Below are 25,149 nucleotides of genomic sequence, written 5' to 3' on the forward strand. Positions count from 1 at the left end.
TCAACATGGCTTGACAGTCTTCCTCGAGGCTACTTCCACAGTCTGCATAGCCTTTTCCCCCCCCCCCCCCCCCCCCCCGGCCGATGGATGATGACTTGGGCGTGACTCTCTATTGTGTAAGGGTGGCAAGAGAGCTTTGTGTTTAGACTGAATAGATGCGGAGGTTGGAGCATGACTGTCTTTTTTCTTGCAAACTAAACTTTTTCCATGTTGACATACTTGACCGCTTAGCCCAACAAGTAGTCAAAATATGTTGAGGACTTCTTCACTAGATAACTGAAGAAGTCTCCCTCTATTAGCCCCTATAAGAAAGCACTCACTAGCACTTATGAGGTTGTCAAGTGAACATCCAAAGCAACTTTATTAAACTGTTAATGTATTCTTTCAACATTTCATTTGGCCTCTGCTTGAGGGTAAATAGATTGAGCAGAGTCTTGTAGTACCTCCGACTATTGGTAAAATGATGAAGAAAGTCAGTCTTGAAGTCTTCAAAAGACCAAATGGGGGAGGTGGGAAGTCAGTTGAACCACCTTTAAACTGAGCCCAAGAATGTTGTCAAGAAGACTTGGCATTTAATGGTGATGCAACATGGTTGCATTGTCGAATTTACAAAGGTGATCTTCCAAGTCGGTTGGTCCTCTGTATTCCTCGATCTATAATGGTTGGAAATGGTGGGCTAATTTGTCTTCAAGGATGCTCCAAGGAAAATGAGTACCCGGGAAATCCTTAGAACTACCAATAGTGGGGCCTTTGCCTCGAAGAGGGTCTCGGGGAGGCATTTCTCCTATAGAGGACTCCAAAGATTGCTCATGTCTTGTGGATACTTCTACGAGTGTCTGAATCAGGGCCTGAGGGAATTCAGACTGCTACAATGGCCTAGACCTCTTGTCGAGCGCTTGAAGTCTCTCGATTGATGTCGCTTGTATCTTTGAAGGTGAGGGTTCATCATTTGTTGTTTTTGTAATGCTTATTTCACTTCGATTGCTACAAGTATATTGAGATCTTCTTGTGTTATGGTGATGACAACGGGTCATCCATCTTAATGTCTCAGTTCAAGACTGTATATTCTCATTGATGGTGTCAAATTTGTTCCTGACTGAAATAGCTAATGGATGAACCACTGTGAGCTAGCTTTTGTGTTGATGGGATGACCGAACTTCTAGGAAGGACCTAGAGGAGGGAGCCGAAGGTGGAAGAAGACTTCGGTCAACAACACATGCAAGAGTGTGGAAAGAGGGGAGGGAAACAGAGCGTTAGAAGGAAGGCCAAGGGTGCTCTAGCTTGGCCACTCTAACTCTCAAGTTAGTCTTCAAGGGAAAAAATATAGATGAATAGTAGTGGAAAAATGTAAGTGCGCATACGTATGTTCACGTCCTGTGCCTGCAAGGGCAGACACCTTTTCTAATACCGCTAAAGTGACATTCTCTCTTTATTAATTAGACATCATATCATAGTAAGAGAAATGTCGCATTGTTGCATCTCTGTCGTATCAAATAGTCACATCACCCATATCCTGTATTAGTATAATTATACTGCCCCACATGCCCTGACAACCTATATGTTATCCTACGTGCTATACCAATTATGACGCTAGCCCACAAAATATGTAATCCATTAGGCCTTAGGGACCTAGCCCACTAAGAGGTGCTGAGTCAAGTCGGTGGAACCGAGCAGAGCGGAGTAGTGTGTCGAGGGAACTAAGCCCCTTAAATCGAATGAGTCGATGGGAGGAGTCATGCGAGTTGACCTGATTGAGCGAAGCATTGATTCAAGGGCGATGAACCCTAAGAGTCAAGCTTACTATCAAAGGTCAATCTTAATGTCTATTCATTTTTGAAGAGTCAAAGGAGCTTCTGGCTTAGTAAAGTATGGAGTCGGAAGAGCTGAGCCCTTGGAGTCAGGTAGACTGATCATAGGAATAGGAGCTGACTAAGCAAGGTGTTGAGTTGAAGGAGCTAAGCCCCTAGAGTCAGGTAGACCGACCGAAGGAACAAGAACTGATTGAGCGAGGCGTTGAGTCGGGGGAACTGAGCCCCTAGAGTCGGACTGACCAACCGAAGGAATATGAGCTACTTGAGCAGAGTATTGAGTCAAGGGAGCTGAGTGTTTGAACATCAGGGTCGAATAGAGTTTTGAACACTTAATGTTGATTTACCATATTCGATGCAAATGGATAGGCCGAGTGAAGATGCATGATAACTAGCATTTTTATCTATTATTGTAGCTCTTATTCTTAGTATTTTTACCTCCTGATAAATTTAGTGTTTATATCATGATTTATGAGCAGGAATTTATTTTAGACTTAATTATAAATTTCCTAAAATTGTGAAATTAAATCTTATGTTTTGAGTGTGGTTTTGTAGGAAATCTCAAGAACCATAGATTATGGTCAAGTCAGATTGAATTTGGCTTAATTTGAAAGTCAAATGGAGGAGATCAAACTTAATCAATATGAATTGTTGATCCAGATCTAAAGAAATTTTGTTTCTTCACTCTGATCTAGTCATCCAGCTCTCCATCCAGATTTGGAACGACAAAATCAGTCTCGATTTAATTTCAAATAATCTAAACGGCTCATCTCATGATCTGACGGTCAGATCTTCATCTTTCTTTCTCATCAAAATGGACGGCTGAGATTGAAGGAAAAAACCTTTATTTTATCTCCTCCACGCACAGTGAACGCGGCTCGGGTTCGTGTACTGTGCGCGTCGTTTTCCCCTTTCCTTGCGTTTTCTTCCCCGCAGCCCCCAAATCTCCTTTCTTCTCACGATCTGCTTCAAGCGGCAACAGCGCGATGTTCCATCCGGTGGCTGCAAGTGGCAACGACGACATTCCGACCGTGCTCAGTCATCGGAGGTGTTCTTCGGTGAGTCTCCTTCCTCCATTTCTTCGTTGATTCCTTGCTTGAGCGGTCGCAGAAGTAGGGTTCAAGGCAGTGGCGGCGGCAACGAGCTCCGGTCATCTCCAGATCATCGGAGGGGGTTCTCCGGCGTTGTTCTCCACCTTTCGGTGCCTTTCTGAGGTTCTCTACCTCCAACGGGTTGCCAGGGCAGAGGGTTCTTCTGAGCGGCGACGGCACGGCGACGGCAGTCCATCCTCCACTCTGGCGACACAGTTCCAGTCCCTTCACAGTCCGTCATCGAGTTCCCTGCTTGAGTGGTTGCGATGGCAGGGATGTTCTGAAGGGGTGCTCGCAACTCATCCAACTTCAGCCGTGAGTGTCCACAGTGCTGTCTCCATCTTCGGTTTCATCCTATCTGGCCAAACTTGCCGTGGTTCGCGTGAGTAGAAGCACAGATTTGCGGAGACCAGCAGCAGTTCAATTCTTCTAGTCAACTTCCATTGGAGGGGTTCTTCGGTGGAAGCCTCGTTCATTGTTGTTGTTGTTGATGATGCCAGCACCGCTGGTGTCTTGCTGCTGTCCACCGGCTCTGGTGGTTCAAATTGGGGCTCTTCGTGCGACGGCGACGAGTAGTCGGATTGGAGTTGATAGTGGAAGAGAGAGTTTGATTAACTTAGTTCATTTTCACGTTTGATTTTGTAGTTATCTTATGATGAATGTTAGATTGTTTAGTCTTGCACTTTGTTAGGTTTTGTTAACTTTGTTTGGTTTTATGCATGATTGTTAAACTTGTATTATAAGGTGACAATGTGGTGTAGATTTATCAATTATGCGTACCTAGGTTTTGTTTAATAGCTATTAAGTTTGTTTAGTTTAATTGCATTTGTTTTATTATTATTTTCCCCTTATACATGTTTGAGCTATTTGTTATGTTTTTATGTTATGTATATTGATAGATATTCTTTTGTCGTAGGGTGATAATGCGGCGCAAGTTTGCCTTCGATAGTTAGATAGGATTTTAGTTTTATTTCTCTCATATTATTTCTATTGATGATGTTATACATAGTGTATACTGTAGAGTGACACTGTACTATAGGTTTATCGTTGTTTATTAGTTAGAATTTCCTTTGTTGCATTAGATATAGAAATCCCCAAAAACAAATCCCTAGTTTGATTTTATCTGAAAACAAATACCTTGTCATTAGTTCCACATGAGAAATGATCCGATCTTTTACTATACTACCTTAATGTAAGTTAAGGGGATCAGTTGAGTAAAATTTATTAATTTAATCCGAGTATGTGACAGGTGCTTGACTACCAATGCGTTGGACATCAGGTTGGCGAGACCAAGTTGAGTCGGTCGTCCGACTGACCACCGGGATTTTGATCTCCATCTTAACATAACTATTACACCTCCATTACTCCCGGAATCACAACCTTATTTACTTATCAATATTATCTCTCATCCAGTTTGTTGCAGCCCATTTCTCTCCCTTGAGCGCAGGGCAGCTGCCGTGATGAGAATTCTACAAAAGTACAGGAGCCAAATCAGTTCAAGGAATTGGCAGTAAACCCATATATATCATTACAAATGCTTATATCAATAAAAATATAGATCTAATCTACAATTCTACAGTTACACCGATAAAATATAGAAACCATAAACTAAAAAACATAGGTGTTGCAATGTACCCTCCCGAGAAGAAGTTCGATTCTGTGTTTTCATGTTGTCTCAAACTCTAAAGATACAGATTATTATCACATTCATTCATCTTCCTGTAGTTCGTTGGCAGATTCTAAATTGGAAAGGTACAGAATTACTATAAGATTTCTGTATTGATACTCATCGTGCTGCTTATGATGTTTATCTGTATTTGATAATGCGAGAGAAAAATGAATACGGCACGAAATCCAAGCATTCAAAAAGGCAGTCCCTTCTATTATTAATGTATTGAAATACAACAACAAAGAGAATAGGATGAGGCCATTTTGATCATTTGAGTATTATGAGAAAAATGGATCCATGGGCTGCCTCTCTTATGTACGTGTACATTTCATTTGTTCAAGTTGATTAGAGATGACCTATTTATTATAATAATGTAGAGATTAATTTTCGATGGACGTATGTCTTTAGAAAAAAAAATCTCTTATTTCTTAGTCATTTAGTCATTTAATGATCGACTATAAATTAATCTTATAATTTATCTCCCTTCGTATAATTTAAAAATAAATAGTAAAAAATACCTAAAATGAACGTAATTACAATTTTTTTAGTTTTTACTGAAAGTGTACATCTCCTTCGGAAAGAAAGTACCATAAATTGATTTATTTATTTATTGGATTTTACCATAGTAGGAAGGTTAGGAATAGTGACAATCATTAGGTCCTAGTAGTATAGCAAATAGAGCTTCCCAAATACTGAAGATCTTTAACAAGATTATCTTTGAAAAAAATCAATTATAAATTGATCTTATAATTCACCTTTTTTTATATAATTTGGGAACGAATTATGAAGGACATGAATATAATACTATAATCTTTAACATGATTATCACTTTAAGATGTACAACATCTAATAATAATTTGGTCGACACTTCTTTGTAAAATAGTAAATTTTCTATAATATTTGGCATAATATTTACTATAACATTGAATTACTTGTCAGCTATATCAAATTTAATAATTGCAACTTCTCGGCACTTGACAGTCTCATATTTATGAATTTATCACGGTCCACACCAACAAAAACGCTCTATAATTGTAGTCAGATTTTGACTGAAATTTGACTACAATTGACTGCATGCGATCTCTCCCTGGATTCACATTCCTATTTAGGTTGTAGTTTGGATCGGGACAGACGGCCGGAGGCCGCTTGGAGGCCATCACCAGTGGACGGACGACCAGACTGCCGAGTGCAGAGAAGTTATAATTATTAAATTTAATACCGTTGATAAATAATTGCCAATGTTATAAGAAATATTATACTGATCCCTCTTTGTAATGGGTTTTGTTTTATTTTGATATTTTTTTCCTGGAGAAAAAATTCATAAAGTTTTAAGTTAACTAAATTGAAAATATGAATTGTAGTTTCGAAGAGCTCAATGGAGGGATAAGGTTCATTAAGCCAATCTCCAATAGTTAGGATAAATGAGGCTTGCTGATTATGACGAATATATGACAATAATAAAACAATCAAGAGAAATAAATAAAGATGAATAATAATGAAATTTCTGATCGAATTCTAAATATATTGGATCTATTATTAAAAAGGAGGAGAAATTGACAGAGATATCATGAAATCATTAATAAAACAAAGAGTAGATGGTAGAAAAGAAACAAGCTTGTCTGGTCGTGTGATTGAAAATGTCCCTAAAGATAAAATACAAGCTAAATAAGAATGCGGCATGACCCATAGTTTTTGTATAGAACGCTAGGTACTTAGAAGACAAAATTGTACAAGAAAAAAATTAATGTAGGAACGAGAAAATGCCAAGATGAATGTGTGCGACTATCAAATTAAAAAATCCTACTAAGGAGCAATCAAGTTTAGTTCCAATAGATAACAAAATATGTTGAGTTAGTAAAGAGTATGGACATGTTCAAAATGCCATAAATAGATTATATAGCTAACAAGAAAAATTAATTAGAGTTGAAGATGTTAACAAAAGACTGAAGAAAACTCTAGAAAAATAGATAAAAAGTAATTTAATTGGATATTACTGGTAAAATAATGCTTTCATAAGGTAGAACTGAGGGATAAAACTTGTGTTGTCAGCTCAACTAGTCGCAGCCAACACAACTTGACAACACAGCTGATGATTTGATATTTTCACTACAAGAATGACTCAAGGCTGTAATTGTATTGATCTGCAGCTGCGTGCCTGAGTGTAGGACTAAGCCCATTACATCTGATAGCTCATTAACCCAAAGTACTCTTGAATTTATTTCTACTCAATTTTATTATTTCTACTTTTAATTATATTTTGTAAGAAACAAGAAGAACACTTGATCATGTTCAAAAGTAAGAATAATAAATTATAAATTGACTTTCTTATATTTAAGAAGAATGATTAGATAAAAAATTTGTAAAGATTGTAAGGTCATCCCTGGAGAAAGTTTAACTATCTAATATAGATTAGTAATGTTCAGGGCCGACTCAATGCATAGGACATTAAGGTCTATGCCTAGGGTCCTTATTATATTAGGGCCCACAAATTTTACATATATATACCTATATAAATTAAATATGAATATTAATTTAAAAACATATGAGTTTGGATAGTAAATATTTAAAATTATAGCTAAAATAAATTTTAGTCGAGATTTATTTTCATCAGTAAGTTTAATTTTTTACTAGTTAAACTATATTTGGTCAACAATTTTAAATTTTTTATAGATTAAATCTGGATTTTTTTTATTTTTTTACTATTTAATTGATAATTTTAATTTTTTACTATTAAAATTAGATTTATTTGGTAATTTTTTTATTTGTTTATTAAAATTTAATTAGTAATTTTAAATTTTTTACAATAAAACTTTAATTTATTAATCAAAATTAAATTTTGTTAATAAATTAAAAATATTTATTGGTTATCCTTAATTAATATTTTTTTATAAAAATACTTTTAAAAGTCAAAAGCATATTTAATATTGTAGTATTATTTCTTTCTTAAATTTTATTTTTCTTTTACTATTTTTTTAATAATTCACCATCGATATTTTCTAGCTAAATATTTTTGGCTAAATAAATTTTATTAATAATTTATCAAAGTTAAAATTATAAAAAGATAATTTAGTTCACGAAGCTCCCGTCAATACGGGATTTTGAGGAAGAGTTTATTATACGTACTAAGTATATCTAATACACGAACCTATTTCCTCTAGGTCACACAATAATTTTACCGCTATGTCGAGACTTTCCTTCCTCGAAGTTAAAAATGATTGATAATTTTTTAAAAAAGATTGTAATTAAAATGTATATTAAAAGTATTACAATAATTTATTTCTTGATTCTAAATTAGTTAATATAAAACGTTTTTTATTTTTTAAATTTTACTAATAATAAAAAAGTGAGGTTTGACATAAGATAAAATTATTGCTATGCGACTTAATTGGTCACTGCTTCTAATTGTAAAAATAATCATTGGCAATATATGAAACTGCCCTTTTAAATTTTACTAATAAAATTAAATGTCGCCCCTGGGACATGGTTGAGTTGGCTAATACGGGTAGATATTGTTACAATGGGCAAGGTGTCGAATCTCGACAAAGCCAAGAAAAATGCTCTCCCTGCATTGGCCAACTGTAGCTAGGTCATAGGGTCGGTCGTGTTAGGTTGCTAGGGTGGCAAATTCCACCTTTTACTATAAATAACAAAATTAAATGCTTCTAATAATATTTATTTAAAAACTATAAGTAACAAAATTAAATGTTTCTAATAATATTTATTTAAAAAATATTAAATTCATATTTTCGCCTAGGGCCTCAAGATTTATTTAAAAAATATTAAATTCTATTTTTTTCATCTAGGACCTCAAGAATGGTTGAGACGGCACCTCAAATATAGTATCAATAGAAAGAAAATATATATGACTCCTATAATTAAGTAAAGGAAGTCAAAGGATGGGAAGCAAAATATATTTAAGGAGTGTTAGGACCTTCGGATGGCTAGAGAGGGGGGGGTGTGAATAGCATCCACTAAAAAGTCAATCAATTCCTCACAAAAGCTTGTTAGCACAGCGGAAATAAACAAAAAGGAAAACTGATGCAAGGAAAGAAACACAACCCACAGCTTACACAAGTATGTACGAGGTTCGGGAATAACTTGCCCCTACTCCTCGGCGTGTCCGTAAGGTGGACGATCCCTTGATCTTTCGGTAGATCACACCCCGGACAAATTCCGGCTAAGTATTTCTCCTTCTCGGTGGAGTAACCTCTCCACAAAGTCACAGAAAAGATTTGAAATGAAGCACAAGACTTACAGAGTTCAGTGGCCAAAAGAAATTAACAATGAATCTTACAACCACGAAGCAGAGCGCAAAGACAGAAGGGATTCCTCAACCAAGAGCTCAACAACACAGCACCCTTGCTTCGGTCGACAGAGAGTTTCAAAAAAAATCTTACCAAACCTCTCTTCTGCCTTCTTCTTATTCTGCTTTCTCACTGTCTTCAGCCAGAGCCGAATCACTGTCACCTGTATCGAATCACTGCGACCAACTCAGGCGTCGCCAATCACTCTTCCTCCTCATCTGGTTCTCTGAACTCACACCAATATCATCCATGGTCTTCACTGGTGTCTCTGAGCTCGAATCAATAAGCAAGAGTCAAGCTGTTGCCAACTGATCGCAACCAGTGAACGTTGACGCTCCAATTGCACCATTTGCAGCGAAACACAGTAGAAAGAGCATTTGGTCTTATTCTTCTGATGGAGCTTAATTTGAAATTAAGCATTGGCACGACACCTGTAACCTGTAACTCAAAAATCTCACAGCAGATGATTTGATCAGGTGAATCAGAAATCGCAGAGAAACAACAGAAGACAAACGACATTGTTGTGGATCGGTCAACAGACCGATCCATAGCCTTCCGGACCGATCAGGACACACCCTGATCGGTCTGGGATGATTCTGATCGGTCTGTGGACCGATCCCCCCTATCGCTCTGAATCCCATCGCATCCTTCTGATCGGTCCAGGTCCCGATCAGATAGCTCACAGATTGCTTATGTGTGGTTACTGATCGGTCACGAGACCGATCAGATAATCCACAGATTGTTTCTGTGTGGTTACTGATCGGTCACGAGACCGATCAGATAATCCACAGATTGCTTCTGTGTGGTTACTGATCGGTCACGAGACCGATCAGATGACTCAGGTATCACTGTATCGGTCGACAGACCGATCAGTCAACCAAAGTATCACTAGATCGGTCAACAGACCGATCCAATGTCTCTGTGTTAGTTTTAGAGCTTCCCATCCCTAAATCCTAACGTCTTCCTGGTCCAGAGAACGAGCTACCGAGCCCTCTCTGACCTAGTCTAGAGAACAAGCTACCGATCCCTCTCCGACTTCCACGTCCGGTCTAGAGACCGAGCTACCGAGCCCTCTCTGACCTAGTCCGGAGAACGAGCTGCCGAGCCCTCACCGACTTCGTCTGGTCCAGAGAACGAGCTACCGAGCCCTCTCTGACCTAGTCCGAAGAACGAGCTATCGAGCCCTCTCCGACTTCGTCCGGTCCAGAGAACGAGCTACCGAGCCCTCTCTGACCTAGTCCGAAGAACGAGCTATCGAGCCCTCTCCGACTTTGTCCGGTCCAGAGAACGAGCTACCGAGCCCTCTCTGACCTAGTCCGGAGAATGAGCTATCGAGCCCTCTCCAACCTAGTCCGGAGAATGAGCTGCCGAGCCCTCTCCGACTTCGCGTGCCAAGTATCCGTGCTTGGACTTTTCCTCTCCACATGATCAACCTTGATCATTAATCAGTCTGAGTTTAATTAATATCTGATACAAACTTAAATCAGTGTCAACATCAAAACTACAGCCAGGTCAGACTGTATTAATAATCTCCCCCTTTTTGTTGTTTGACAACACGATTTAAGTTTAGATCAGAAATGTTCATATTTCCCTAATTTTAGGGGAATCAAGATCCTCCCCCTAAGACAGATACAACACCATGTAAGGATAGGGGAATCAAGATCCTCCCCCTAAAGCCAAACTTTCATTTATCTCTAAACTTAGTTATCTTCTCCCCCTTTGTCAAACACCGAAAAGGTGCGAATTAGGAAAGAAAACGTTAAAGGACTCCCCCTTAACCCATACTGTCTTTTTCTCAATCCTCCTAGAATGCCCTCTAAGTGTATTATAAGACAGTAATAAAGAAATAAGAGACATACAAGACATGGCATATGAACAGCAAATTAATAGATAATAGGAAGTGAAACATAAAGAAAAAATAAGAAAATGAGCAGCATGAAATCAGCAAGTATCCAAGTCAGACATAAGTATCAAACAAACAATATCCAAAACATATATAATCAAAATGATATCATAGAACAATGTGTATCACTCAGCCTCCTCATCATGAGAAGAATCAGCATCATCAACGGGAGGAGTGGGTCCCTGAGGTGGCATGCCGCTACTCGAGGATGGATAGCCCGGGAAATCCTGCGGAGGTGGGTATCTGGCCATCCATCCCATAATCGCCTGATGTGTCGCCAACTGCTGACTGCGTAGATCATCGTAGCGCTGGTCAATCCGAACGCGCAGCCCGTGGAGCTCAGCAACCAGCAGCTCATCGTGCCGATCAATGCGACTCTCCACCGATCACAGATCGCCTCCATCATCGCAGCAGCAGGAGGAGCAAGAATAAAGCGAAAGAACCGTCGTGGAGGTCCCCGTGGTAACTCACCTAGAGCTCTCTCATCCTTCCACCGAACGTCCCCATCCTGTCCTATGATGCCAGACTTGGAAAATGCCCGTTTCCCAAGTCTGCAGTCCTGCTTGACCATCTTGACTATTCTACCATTGGAGACATCAATCTGAAGGGTCTCGAGCCAATCTGTAATGATATGCCCATAAGTCATATAAACAGTGAAGCTGTTTGGCTCACTATAGGAAATGATCGAAGAGTAGATGCTGGACATGATGTCAAAGTCGAGACGCCGACGCAATCCATAAAGCATCAGACAATGATATGGTCAGATTTCAGACAAGGGTTTAGATGTGATTGGCAAAAGGCAGTTTGTGACAATCTTAAATAGGATGTAATCTTGGGCAGATAATCTCAAGGCTGCAAAAGTAGGAAAATCAACATCTAATTCATCTAGCCCACCTGGTTTAGGATGTCTGAAGAAATACTCATAAATAGAGTCAGATGTGACATCAAAAGGTGAAGGTAAGGGGTCTGGTAAGTCAGGATATATCGAAAAGACATTTCCGGAACACCTCCGGCAACCTAGATAGTCAAAGAAGGCTGAGAAACTGAAATCAAGAGTTTGCTTAGCAACTTTTGTTTTATAACTTACATCATTAGTTTGATGAAGATTGTTATAAAACTCAGATACTAAGTCATAATTGATATCTCGTTCTAAATAGACAAGTGTATCAAGTTTGTAGTAGGCAATGATTTCTGACACAGTTGGACAAAATTCGTCCATGAATTTTCGATCCACAGACCTACAAGGGAGTAATTTAAAAGTCCGTTGTTTAAAGGCTTATTCAAACTGGTGGTTTGGGAATCTCCCGGAGACAGATGGTTGAGGTCGGGAGGGAGCCTTAGTCTTAGACTTCTCAGGCGACTTAGAGTTAGAGGTTCCTTCACCCACTAGTTTCTTCCTAAGGGTTAACAATGTGATACAATGGGGCAAGTAAGTGAGCACCGGAGCCATCAACACAAAAAGCACAGATACGGTGAGAAATGAAACCGAAATGCCAAGGTGAGTAGTTATAGGAAAGTATGAAGTTACCTTGGTGTCATTGAAGTGTCTTTTGGCTAGGGCTTTGGCTAGGGCTTCGGTGGGTAAAGAGAAGAGAAGAGTTGAGGTGTAGGGAAGAGTCGGCTAGGGCTTCCGCGTGAAAGGGGAAAAGAAAATATCGGGAAGATTTAAGGGAGATGGGTGTCCAGGTGTTGAAATGATCGGACGGCTGTCCGATCAGGAGATATCAGGAACCTCCTGATCGGTCCTTGGACCGATCCAGGAACCTCCTGATTGGTCTGTAGACCGATCAGAAGACGATCAGTAGACTGCTGATCGGTCCCTGGACCGATCAGGGAACCTTCTGATCGGTCTGTAGACCGATTAGAAGGCGATCAGTAGCCCTCTGCGTACCAGACTGACCTGATCGGTCCCCGGCCCGATCAGGGAACTCCTGATCGGTCTGTAGACCGATTAGAAGACGATCAGTAGGCTTCCTAGCGTAGAAAATGAACCTGATCGGTCCCTGGACCGATCCAAAAACCTCCTGATCGGTCTGTAGACCGATCAGTGTCTGATACTGAAATTTCTCCAGTAATTTCAGTAACTGAAATTCGTAGAGGTGTTCGATAATTCGTATAAGTTTCTCCAGTGAAACTTCCAAATCCAGTACCTAGACTCTGAACAATCTACAAGCATACCTATTTCCTAAAGATTATGGTCTGAAATTGTTTATAGCCCGAAAGTTTCAGATATTTAGAAAAGCAGGCAACTCAAGGCTTGAAAACTGAAATTTTTGACCTTGTTATGTTCAGTTTCAAGTTTGTCAAAATATAACCAAATTGCTATCATTATTTCAAGGACTTGTCCTAGTTTCAATCAAAATCATCAAAGGTATCAAACAGTCCATCAACCAAAGTTACATAATTTCTAGGTAAAGGTCCAACCAAGTTTCCTTGGTTGGAATATATGAGTAAGATCTAGGAACCAAATACACATGAATTATGTAATGGTCTTCCCCATACTCAATTTATGTCTCTTCAACCTAATTATTCAAGGGATGCATGATACATTTTGAATAATTCGGCTGATCCTAGCATCTCACCCCATCTCTAGCAAACAAAAATAATTTGTTAAACCTTATAGTTTGTGTGAGATGTTCCCAAGTTGCCCAAATTAATTTCCCAATTCCTCTTGTTGTTTTAATTGTCCTTATTGATCATGATGGGGTCCTAATGGCTTATTGAGCCAAACACATTCCCAATTCTCTCCTCAAATGACTAAATTCATTTTCCAGAAGAGGTTTGGTGAAAATATCGGCTAGGTTCGATTTTGACTCAACATATGTGAGCGCAATGTCTCCCCTAGCTACGTGATCTCTAATGAAGTGATGACGCACTTCAATGTGTTTGGTTCTTGAATGATGGACTGGATTTTTCGTTAGGTTTATTGTGCTGATGTTGTCACACAACACTTGCACTCCCTTATACGAAAGCCCATAATCTTCTAGGGTGTGGATCATCCACAACAATTGTGATACACTCTCTCCCATGGCAATGTATTCAGCCTCGATCGTGGAGAGGGCAACGCAATGTTGCTTCCGACTTGACCAACTAACCAATGATGAACCTAAAAATTGGCAACCCCCACTAGTGCTTTTCCGATCCAATTTGCACCCAGCATAATCGGAGTCGGTGTAACCTATCAAGTCAAAAGACTCAGTACGAGGGTACCAGAGACCTACTCTAATTGTGCCCTTAAGGTATCGCAGAATTCTCTTAACCGTAATTAAATGAGATTCCTTGGCACATACTTGGTATCTAGCGCACATGCCCACAGCAAAAAGTATGTCCGGTCGACTAGCTGTGAGATATAGAAGACTATTAATCATGCTTCTATATTGCGTTAGATCAACTGGTTTTCCATTCTCATCATTGTCAAGGCGAGTGTTCGTCGCCATTGGAGTGGATACTTCCTTAGAGTCACTCATTTTGAATTTCTTGAGCATCTCTTGAGTGTACTTCGTCTGATGGACATAAATGCCATCTCGAGTTTGTTTGATTTCAAGTCCAAGGAAGAATGTCAATTCTCCCACCAGACTCATCTCAAACTCACTTTCCATGTGAGTGATAAATTCATTCAAGTAGCCCTTGTTATTTGAGCCACAAATTATGTCATCGACATACACATGGACTACAAATATGTTTTCACCATCTCTACGCAGAAATAGTGTTGGGTCTATTTGACCTCTTACAAAACCCTTTTCTAGTAAGTAAGTTGACAACCTTTCGTACCAAGCTCGAGGTGCTTGTTTAAGCCCATAAAGAGCTTTCTTGAGCTTGTACACGTGGTTTGGAACTTCGGTATTCACAAACTCCGGTAGTTGTTCAACATAGACCTCTTCTTTAATGAAACCGTTTAAGAAGGCCGATTTAACGTCCATTTGATAGAGCTTGAAGCCTCTATGTGCAACAAAAGCTAGCATTAAACGAATGGACTCTAGTTGGGCCACGGGAGCATAAGTCTCATCATAATCGAGGCCTTCGACTTGACTATAGCCCTTGGCTACAAGTCTTGCCTTGTTTCTTACGACTTCTCCCTTTTGGTTTAACTTTTTTTTGAAGACCCATTTGGTTCTAATAATGGTGGTCTTCTTAGGTCTAGGAACTAAGTCCCACACTTGGCTCCTTTCAAATTGACCTAACTCATCTTGCATAGCTATGATCCAATCAGGATCGTGCAATGCCTCATCAACTAATTTTGGTTCGATTTCTGATATCAAGGCGACCTCATTAGACTCATTTCTAAAGAATGATCTAGTCCTAACCCTTGTTGAATGTCTCCCACAATCTGGTCTTGGGGATGACTAGAGGTTATCCTAGATTGCCTTGGTGTTGGCGGTGCCTCATGAGTGGTCTCACTAGACACAGGCAAGGGCTCAGTATCAGGTAAAGGATCAGACTGAGCCCTCTCTTGCCTTTGCTCATCATCATCGGAGTCAATTTCGACTCTTTCTATGTTTTGATAAATTAAACTTAGATTTCTAAGTTCAAATTGAATTTCTCCTACGTCCCTTGATTGATCATTTGATTTAGGAATTTCTTCAAATGCTACATCCGAGGACTCTTCAATCAATTTAGTCATATTGTTGTAGACTCGATAGGCTTTGCTGATGAGAGAGTACCTGACCAGTATCCCTTCGTCAGCCTTAGCCGTGAACTTTCCAAGATGATCCTTGGTGTTCAAGATAAACACCTTACAACCAAACACCCTAAGATGTTTAATTGTAGGGGGTTTCCCAAACCAAAGTTCATGGGGAGTCTTTCCTAAAAACCTATGTATCAAGACTCGATTTTGCATATAGCAAGCGGTATTCACAGCTTTAGCCCATAAGTAGCTCGGTAGTGAGTACTCATTGAGTATGCTTCGTGCAGCCTCTTGCAAAACTCGGTTCTTTCTCTCCACAACTCCATTTTGTTGTGGGGTCCTTGGAGTAGAGAACTCATGCCTATATCCTTTTCCTTGACAAAATTCTAAAAATCTATGGTTTTAAAATTCTCCACCATGATCACTTCTAATTGTTTTAATTGTTGTTGATTTTTCATTTTCAGTTCTTCTACAAAAGGAAACAAAAACATCTATGGTTTGATCCTTATTTTTCAAAAAGAAAGTCCATGTATATCTAGTAAAATCATCAATGATCACTAAGCAGTATCTACTTCCACTCAATGAAATAACATTACTGCAATCAAACAAATCCATATGCAATAAATCTAAGGCAGTAGATGTACTTACAGCCCTTTTACCTTTATGAGACGCTTTTGTTTGCTTACCCTTTTGACATGCATCACATAACTTTGTCTTTTGGTACTTGATGCTTGGTAAGTCTCGCACTAATCCTTTGTTGGCCAGCTTTCGAATATTCTTCATGTTTACGTGGGCCAACCTTCTATGCCACAGTCATGATTCTTCTTCTTTTGACATGAAACACTTAGCAGAGGCATTAGTAGCACTTTTAAAAGATACTTGGTAAATGTTATTTACCCTTGTGCCTACTAGTACCGTGTCAAGTGTGTCAATGTGTTTGACCATACATTGACTTGAATGAAACTCAATTGTGTAACCCGTATCACACAATTGGCTGACACTTAGGAGATTAAAGGTCATCCCCTTGACTAGAAGGACATTTTTGATTTGGAGACATTCGGATATATGAATATCTCCAACTCCTATAACCTTAAGGCTACCATTATTACCAAAGGGCGCATTACCTCTATTTTTATTTTGAAGGGTAGTAAAGAGTGACTTGTCCCCGGTCATGTGCTTAGAGCATCCACTATCAACAAACCAAGTTGATAGATGCTCCCCCTTGACAAATGCCTACAAGACACGAAAGATAGATGTTTTAGGTACCCAAATCTTGGGACCTAATGCATCTACAATGAAGGACCTAGGAACCCATGCCTTGGTCACACCCTTCCTAGTCTCATGAACCCTAGAAGCATGTGATCTATGAAATTGGGTTCTAGACACTAAGGAAATGAAACTAGACTCCTTAGGTTGATATCCTAACCCAGCCTTGTTGTAGACCGCCCTTTGGGCATTTAGAATCATATCTAAGGTCTTAGAGCTAGTTGAGAATTTCTCAAACATTTTCTTGAGTTTCTCAACTTCACTCTTTAGGGCTTTGTTTTCATCTTCAAGAAGCTCTTGATGTAGGTCATCAACCTCATCTTCCCTAAGAGTCTTCAAGTGTTCTACTTCATCTTTTAATGATTTAATTTCTGTTTTTGATTTCTTAAGCAAAGTAGATAAATGTGCAATAGTTTTATAGCATTTTTCTAAGTGAAGAGAAGTTACCTCTTCATCATCCGAAGATGATGAAGCCGCGGCTGATGTATCACTTCCGGAGTCCGATTCCTCCCTTGCCATGAGCGCTAATTGGCGAGTGTTTTTCTCCTTCTTCTCTTCCTCCGATGAGCTTGAGGAGGATTCATCCCAAGTAGCTTTTAGAGCTTTCTTCTTCTTGGCTCTTTCCTCCTTCTTGAGTTTTGGACACTCGCTCCGATAGTGTCCTTTCTTGCTACACTCATAACATGTAACATTAGTCTTATCAACATTTTGATCAATAGACTTACCTTTCCCTTTGTATCTCCGGCTCCTTCTCATGATTCTTCTCACGAAGTTGGCCATCTCGCTTGATGATGATTCACCTTCATCATCGGACTCGGAGGAGGATGAGGATGTAGGAATTTCTTTCTCCTTCTTCTTTTCTTTCTTCCTTCTTCCATCCTTACTCTTTTCTCCTGCAACTAAGGCAATACCTTTCTCTTTTTGACCCTTGTTAGCAAGTTCATGAAGTTTCATTTCACAAAAGAATTCATCTAATTTAACAATTGAATGTCCTTGGAGACCTTGTAGGCATCTACCATAGATGACCACAAGGCATTCCTCGGAAAGGCTTTGAGAGTGTACCTTACAAGATCGCGATTCTCTATGCGTTCATCTACGGAATGAAGACCATTGATGATCTCTTTGAACCTTCCGTGTAGTTCACTTACCGTTTCGTTCTCCTTCATGGTGAGATTTTGTAGTTGGTTTAGGAACAAGTCTCTCTTGGCGATCCGAGAGTCTCGGGTTCCTTCTTGGAGCTCGATGAGCTTGTTCCACAAATCTTTTGCACTCACAAATGGACCTACCTTGGCAAGTTGATCTTTGGCTATCCCACATTGTAGAGTGACCACCACCTTGGCATTGGCTTGTCCTTTACGAGTTTGCTCGGCGGACCACCTTGACGATTCTAGTTCCTTACCTTCTTCGTCCTTCGGAGGTGTGAACCCTTCCTTGACCGAGAACCACATGGAGATGTCGGTCTTGAGATAGTACTCCATACGGCTCTTCCAATATTGGAAGTCCGTTCCGTCGAAGTAGGGTGGACGATTGGTGCTAAAACCTTCCTTCATAGTCATCTTCTTGCTCTTTAGGGTGTTAATCCGGATGAAGAGCGCCTTGCTCTGATACCACTTGTTAGGACCTTCGGATGGCTAGAGAGGGGGGGTGTGAATAGCATCCACTAAAAAGTCAATCAATTCCTCACAAAAGCTTATTAGCACAGCGGAAATAAACAAAAAGAAAAACTGATGCAAGGAAAGAAACACAACCCACAGCTTACACAAGTATGTACGAGGTTCGGGGATAACTTGCCCCTACTCCTCGGCGTGTCCGTAAGGTGGACGATCCCTTGATCTTTCGGTAGATCATACCCCGGACAAATTCCGGCTAAGTATTTCTCCTTCTCGGTGGAGTAACCTCTCCACAAAGTCACAGAAAAGATTTGAAATGAAGCACAAGACTTACAGAGTTCAGTGGCCAAAAGAAATTAACAATGAATCTTACAGCCACGAAGCAGAGCGCAAAGACAGAAGGGATTCCTCAGCCAAGAGTTCAACAACACAGCCTTCTGCCTTCTTCTTATTCTGCTTTCTCACTGTCTTCAGCCAGAGCCGAATCACTGTCACCTGTATCGAATCACTGCGACCAACTCAGGCGTCGCCAATCACTCTTCCTCCTCATCTGGTTCTCTGAACTCACACCAATACCATCCATGGTCTTCACTGGTGTCTGAGCTCGAACCAATAAGCAAGAGTCAAGCTGTTGCCAACTGATCGCAGCCAATTGCACCATTTGCAGCGAAACACGTAGAAAGAGCATTTGGTCTTATTCTTCTGATGGAGCTTAATTTGAAATTAAGCACTAGCACGACACCGCAACTCAGAACTCAAAAATCTCACAGATGATTTGATCGGTGAATCGTAAATCGCAGAGAAACAACAAGACAAGCGACATTATTGTGGATCGGTCAGACGATCCATAGCCGGACCGATCGGGACACACCGATCGGTCGATGATTCTCGATCGGCCTGGACCGATCCCCTATCGCTCGAATCCTATCGCATCCTTCCGATCGGTCCAGTCCCGTCGATAGCCCATGATTGCTTACCGATCGGTCACGAGACCGATCGATAATCCATGATTGTTTCGTGTGTTTACCGATCGGTCACAAGACCGATCAGATGACCAGTATCATCAGACGGACCGATCCAGCCAACACCGATCGGTCAATGATCGATCCATGTCTCTGTTAGTTTTAGAGCTTCCCACCCTAAACCCTAACGCCTTCCCGGTCGAGAACGAGCTACCGAGCCCTCTCGACCTAGTCTAGAGAACAAGCTACCGATCCTCTCCGACTACGTCCGGAGACCGAGCTACCGAGCCCTCTCGACCTAGTCCGGAGAACGAGCCGAGCCCTCACCGACTTCGTCCGGTCCAGAGACCGCCCTCTCGACCTAGTCCAAGAACGAGCTATCGAGCCCTCTCCGACTCCGAACGAGCTACCGAGCCCTCTCTGACCTAGTCCGAAGAACGAGCTATCGAGCCCTCTCCGATTTCGTCCGGTCCAGAGAACGAGCTACCGAGCCTTCTCTGACCTAGTCCGGAGAATGAGCTATCGAGCCCTCTCCGACCTAGTTCGGAGAACGAGCTGCCGAGCCCTCTCCGACTTCGCGTGCCAAGTATCCGTGCTTGGACTTTTCCTCTCCACATGATCAACCTTGATCATTAATCAGTCTGAGTTTAATTAATATCTGATACAAACTTAAATCAATGTCAACATCAAAACAACAGCCAGGTCAGACTGTATTAACAAGGAGGAGGTAGAGTACGAGCATTAGGTAGAATATATGACGACTCTAATACGACATGAGATAAGATGATATCAAAATTAAAAATAATAGTTAAGAGTGTACTCAGTAAGTCAAAGGGATATGCATCACTAAGTAAGGAATCTTGACGATGGAATTAAAAAGTACAAGAGAAAGTGAAGGTCAAACGAATAACTTATAAGGAATTATATATATGTAACAACGAAGAAAACTTTAAAAAAAAATAAACAATAGCCAAGAAAGAAGCTAAGAAAGTAATGAATGAAACAAAAAATAAAACTTTTAAATGATTATATCAAAAATCAGATACAAAAGAAGGGGAAAGAGACATTTATAGAATAGCTAAAGTGAGAGAAAGGAAGACAAGATATTTTATCCAAATAAAATGTATTAAAGATGAATGTAATAGGGTACTAGTAAACAATAAAAAAATAAAAAAAGTGGTGGAAGAGGTATTTTCATTAACTTTTTAATAAAAGTTTAGGTAACCAACTTAACTTAAGTAATTTAAATAGGTCAAATGAGCATAGAAATTTAAATTTTTATCGTAGAATTTAAACTTCAAAAGTAGAATAAGTTTTAAATGGGATGCACACTGGAAAAGTCGTTGGACCATATGATATTCCAATAGAGGTATGAAACTGCATAGGAAAACAAGGTATTGAATGTCTTACAAAATTATTTAACATGATATTGAAAATGAAAAAAATGCCTAATCAATAGAAGATATATACTCTAGTTCCCTTATATAAGAACAAGGAAAACGTACAAAATAGTACAAACTATGAGGTATTAAACTAATGAGTCATATATATTGAAAAAAAAAATAATAGAAAAAAGATTAAGGAGAGCACAATGACCGAAAATAATTTAGGTTAATGTCCAGAAGGTTGACAATAGAAGTTATATATATTCTTAGACAATTGATTAAAAAATATCGGAAGCAAAAATAAGATCTACACATAATATTCATTAACTTAGAAAAAGTTTATGATAGAATCAGAGAAATTATATGGAGAATTCTAGAAAAGAGAGGTGTTAGTGTGATATATATTGAACTAATTAAGGATATGTATGAAGATGTAACAACCAGAGTAAAGACTTCAGACGGAGTAACTGAAGCATTTCCAATAAAAATAGGGTTACATCAAGGATCAGCTCTAAGTCTCTATCTTTTTACACTAATTTTGGACGAACTCACAATACCGTTGTGCATGTTGTTTGCAGTTGATATTGTTTTGGTAGATAAAACACAAGAAGTAAATGCTAAACTAGAATCTTGGCAGAAAATACTAAAAGGAAAATATTTTAGGCTTAGTAGAATAAAGACAGAATATATGAAATTTAAGTTTAGCAATATTAAACATAATGAGACAATTATTAAGATAGGAGATGACGAGTTACGCGGAACTAAGAGCTTTAAATATTTAGGATCATTTTTGCAAAACGATGGAGGGATAAGAGATATGTCTTACATAAAATACAAACATGATGGTTGAAATGGAAGAAAGCGTCGGATGTTTTATGTGATCATAAAGTAGCTCTAAAACTTAAAGGAAAGTTTTACAAAATTGCAGTTAGACCTGCTATGTTATATGGAACTGAATGTTAGGCTATGACTCGAGCACATGAGCAAAAGATGAGATTTACAAAGATGAGGATGTTAAGGTGGATATGTGAACATACGAGGATGAACAGAATAAGAAATGAAAGCATTAGAGAAAAAGTCGGAGTTGCATCTATTGAGGGAAAACTCCAAAAGCCAAGTTTAAGATAGTACGGACATATACTTAGATGACCAATAAATGCTCCAGTTAGGCGATATGAAATTATGACAAACACGCATATTAAACGAGGAAGAGGAAGACCAAAAAAAGACTTGGTTGGCAACAATAAAATAAGACAAAATTTATTAAAGTATAGATGATGATATAATAGGAGATAGAGCTCAATGGCGTAAAAAGATTCATATAGCCAACCCCACCTAGTGGGATAAGGCTTGGTGGTTGTTATACTTTTAACATTTCTAGCATACCAAGTCTAATTTTTCTTGTCTTGTGAAACCAAGTTCCAAGTAAAAACTACTTTAAAAAAGGCACCCTCTCACTATGTTCATCATTCAAGAAATGATACAAAGTGTTCTATTCTCTCTCTCTCTCAAGGTCACTGGGCAAGCAATCACATTACATAAAACATGTAGTGATGTGTCATCCTAATTCTTAGTATGATAACATAATATTTGATAAAAGCATAATACTGAGTAAACCACATCTTCATTTATTCAACATGTAGGCAAATGTTGTTAGATTCAAGCTCAAAATGTAACATTTTAGGTATCACAAAATTTACCTCTTGTATGTGATTTGATTTGACATGAGCGTAAATCAGAATACAGATAGTATTTAAATACTGCTATCATCGAAACCATAAAGTTTGTGAATACTAATTCCCTGGTCCATTGCTCTAACTTCCTCCAATGTGACAAACTATATATACACCTTTAAAAGATCAGAAATAGGAAGAATATGCATAATGCAAGGCACATTCATGATCAAATTCTTAATGAAATTATCAACATGAGCAAGAAACTTACTCTTTGACTTTTTTGTAGCTCATATTCAGCAGAGTTGAATGCATCATAGCGACAAGCAAACCTCTACCTTATCTTGTACCTAAGGACATTAAATGCCTGGAATAAGATGGACACCAATTACTAGCAAATAACACAACAATTTTATCCTAAAATAGACAAGCAATTACTTTTCCTATAGATGTTGGAAATGAATCAGAAATAAAAAAGAATTTCATTGAGTATGCATTTAGGCATTTAGTTTCTATTTTCTTTCTATGAACTTGATGATGATGCATTCCCTTCACCAAGATACAACAACCAACTTAAATTCCTAGAGACCAACAATGCCCTAGAGATTGATTACTTGAAAACAGTGAACATGAATAAAACTTATCATATCAGTTGCAACATTTTAACTTGATCAACTGTGATTTGTTGAACTACTCAAACAATATCTCTCCATGCTCCTTGTGATTTGGGAATCATTGTAGCTCTAGCAATCTTCTCAATTTGATGCAAGACTCCACTTAAATCTTCAGATGCACTCAAAAATGTGCCAAACTGTTGCCATCAGTAAAGAATAACTTTTCACAGTGGATGACAAGTCAACAAACATCTTTCAAAAATAAGTGTATAGTATCTTAGCCTGTGTAGCACTTTATGCTTTAAATGATCTTTGACGTAAACTTGATGGATGCCATCATGATGTCAGATGCAATAGATTCATTACTAGTTTAAAATAAAACTCTATGATACAAATGGAGACTAATACAAAGGAAGACTAGCAAGAAGGTAATCTTATTCCTGACAAGCCACATAAAGTATAACCATTACAATACTTATTCTTCATCAATCAAGATATATTTTAATGCTTTTGATAAGTAATTTCAATGTTCTAGTAAAATAAATAAATAAATAAATAACACAATCTTACTAGAATTAAATCAGAAAGTTTAACATCTAACATTAGGCATGCATTTTGAATTCCATCAAAATAAAAATATCTGGAAAAGACACCTTGTTCTTATCCTTTAGTACTGTCCTTGGTTTCTCCCTTCCATAAAGATAATGTTGATGGCGTAAGCCTAGATTTAGCCTTCTTTACTAATGTCTGGCATTGCTCTTCGATGACAAAATTAGGAAAGTACATGAGGTCTCCAGTTCAAAATCTGCATGACAGATTAATACCAATTACCTTATATACCCATTAAAAACCGAACTCATTCAGTTGTTAGGCTAAGAATCAGTGAACTTATTGAATTCTAGTTCAAAATGTAACATGCTTCCTAGAAAAACTGTAAATTTGTGGAAAGGTGAGTATCTTAGTACTATTGAAACGCATACCATCTAATATCTCAGTACCGTGAAGCAGAATAGTTTCCAACTTACATTTCTGCTTCAAATGATGACACACTCGAGACAAGGTAAAACAAAAATGACAGAACCAACTCAGTCAATTCACCAATTGATCCTACAGTCACATCATTTATGCTGATGACTGCTCGTACTAGTGCCTGTTTCCTTCTTACCAATAGCGCCAATTGCCAAACGCGGCATATGCTCGCTTGTGTTAACATGTATAAGTAGATAAGGATAAATACATAACCCCTTATGATGAAAATCTCCCCAGAATCATCAAATTTTATGGAATTACACACATCGACAATAACTTTCAAAGAGCCACCAGCTAAGATGACTAAATCTTACTCCTGAGTCCTGCCTTATCAAGTCCAACTAAGTCTTCATTAATTATTACTAAATAAAATGGCCTGTTAAATTCTTCCTCTCACGAACGAGTTGCATTTTCCAACAACATCGAATAAAAAAAGTTCGATATCTACTCTACAAATCCAATACAAAAGGGAAAACTTTCCCGAGGGGCACTAACTTGGAAAGGCATCACAGATTGAGTTCGTTCACCAGTTTCCCTGCTGGGCATCGCCGGCACTCCGAAGAGTTAGGCGCACGGAGTCAATCTGTACGATCAAGACAGTAATGTTTGGATCGAATAACAGATCGAAGGAGATCCCAGGGTCGAGTGCAGGAGTGGACCAACCTGAGCGGATGATCGGAGGAGGCCGGCGAGGAAGGAGTAAGGACAGAGCGCAGATGCAGAGGACGGCGGGCAGACCGACCTTCTCGCGACCCAGGCAGGGTAATTAACAAGGCGAAGATGGACAGCGAGCGAATGAGAGAGAGAGGGGAAGCGAAAATCGAAAGTCCCAGACACAAACCACCAACTTCTTCCTCACAGATAGTTATTCTTAAATGATTAAAAAAATACATCCATTATCTTTATCGTTTATTATTAAAAAAATCTGTCTACATCCTTCCAATTTAACAGACATAAATTTCACCGTATCTAAATCTCTAATAATTCTATATAGCTCATTGAAAATTTCATCACATAGAATCGTTTCTAAGTAATCTCATAGTTGACACACAGATTCGATAAACATTATTTTTATTTAGTATTTAACTAAAGGTGAATGCAATACTATTTAAATAAAAAGAAGAAAAAAATAGGACTATGTCTTTGATGAGGAGGACTGGATGACATGCCTTATCAGGCAAGATACGTTGAGTTTTGTTAGATGAGGCTGG

General features: G+C 38.9%; 1 long non-coding RNA gene across 4 annotated transcripts; it reads right to left on the reverse strand.

Annotated features, from left to right (window-relative positions):
• Positions 1-2,867: 2,867 nt before the first annotated feature.
• Positions 2,868-24,789, reverse strand: LOC121975496. 4 transcript variants are annotated; one of them, XR_006110339.1, is made up of 6 exons: positions 24,602-24,789; positions 24,434-24,521; positions 23,563-23,714; positions 22,567-22,645; positions 22,323-22,459; positions 2,868-4,368 (listed from the first exon to the last, which is right to left on the reverse strand). It is a non-coding gene; the product is annotated as an uncharacterized LOC121975496 (long non-coding RNA). The 4 variants fall into 4 exon arrangements; XR_006110338.1 differs by having other exon boundaries at positions 22,567-22,662; XR_006110341.1 differs by lacking the exon at positions 22,323-22,459.
• Between the last annotated feature and the right edge of the window lie 360 nt (positions 24,790-25,149).

This window comes from Zingiber officinale, chromosome 1B (assembly GCF_018446385.1).
Source record: "Zingiber officinale cultivar Zhangliang chromosome 1B, Zo_v1.1, whole genome shotgun sequence".
NCBI lineage: Eukaryota > Viridiplantae > Streptophyta > Magnoliopsida > Zingiberales > Zingiberaceae > Zingiber > Zingiber officinale.